The sequence below is a fragment of the Arachis hypogaea genome, chromosome 17 (assembly GCF_003086295.3).
Source record: "Arachis hypogaea cultivar Tifrunner chromosome 17, arahy.Tifrunner.gnm2.J5K5, whole genome shotgun sequence".
In the NCBI taxonomy this organism is placed as follows: Eukaryota; Viridiplantae; Streptophyta; class Magnoliopsida; order Fabales; family Fabaceae; genus Arachis; species Arachis hypogaea.
This window is the reverse complement of record NC_092052.1, coordinates 2,924,930-2,925,795: the sequence shown is the minus strand read 5'-3', so window position 1 is coordinate 2,925,795 and position 866 is coordinate 2,924,930. Positions and strand designations below refer to the sequence as shown.

The 866-nt window shown below is 39.7% G+C and overlaps 1 non-coding gene across 1 annotated transcript; it reads left to right on the top strand.

The window, feature by feature from the left end:
• The first annotated feature begins 496 nt into the window (after window positions 1-496).
• LOC112768675 (small nucleolar RNA R71) lies at window positions 497-600 on the top strand. The gene has a single exon (XR_003186076.1). It is a non-coding gene; the product is annotated as a small nucleolar RNA R71 (small nucleolar RNA).
• The last annotated feature ends 266 nt before the right edge of the window (window positions 601-866 follow it).

Sequence of the window (866 nt, the reverse complement as noted above, 5' to 3'; positions counted from 1 at the left end):
CACTCCAAATTACTAACTTACAATGTAAGAAAGTGCATAAAAACTAATGAAACAAGTGAAATTAGCTTGAAAAGTAGGCATATAATGACTTGTCATCAATTCTCCCATGTAATTCACCTCTTCCATTGCAGGATTCTCAGGGTTATAATTTTCTCCTTCAGATGAGGCTTCTTTAGTATTGCCGGATGCAGCTTGCAATCCAGTTAGATTCTGAGAAATCATATTGACTTGTTGAGTCAATATTTTGTTCTGAGCCAATATGGCATTCAGAGTATCAATCTCAAGAACTCTTTTCTTTTGAGTCATCCCATTATTCACAGGATTTCTTTCAGAAGTGTACATGAATTGGTTATTTGCAACCATCTCAATGAGTTCCTGGGCTTCTGTAGGGGTTTTCTTCAGATGAAGAGATCCACCAGCAGAGCGGTCCAATGACATCTTGGACAATTCAGACAGACCATCATAGAATATACATAAGATGCTCCATTCTGAAAGCATGTCAGAAGGACACCTTCTGATCAATTGCTTGTATCTTTCCCAAGCTTCATAGAAGGATTCACCTTCCTTCTGTCTGAAGGTTTGGACTTCCACTCTGAGCTTGCTCATCTTTTGAGGTGGAAAGAATTTGGCCAAGAAAGCATTGACCAACTTTTTCCAAGAGTTCAGGCTTTCCCTAGGTTGTGAGTCCAACCATATCCTAGCTCTGTCTCTTACAGCAAAGGGGAAAAGCATAAGTTTGTAGACCTCGGGATCAACCCCATTGGTCTTAACAGTGTCACAGATTTGCAAGAATTCAGCTAAGAACTGATGAGGATCTTCCAATGGAAGTCCATGAAACTTGCAATTCTGCTGCATTAGAGAAACTA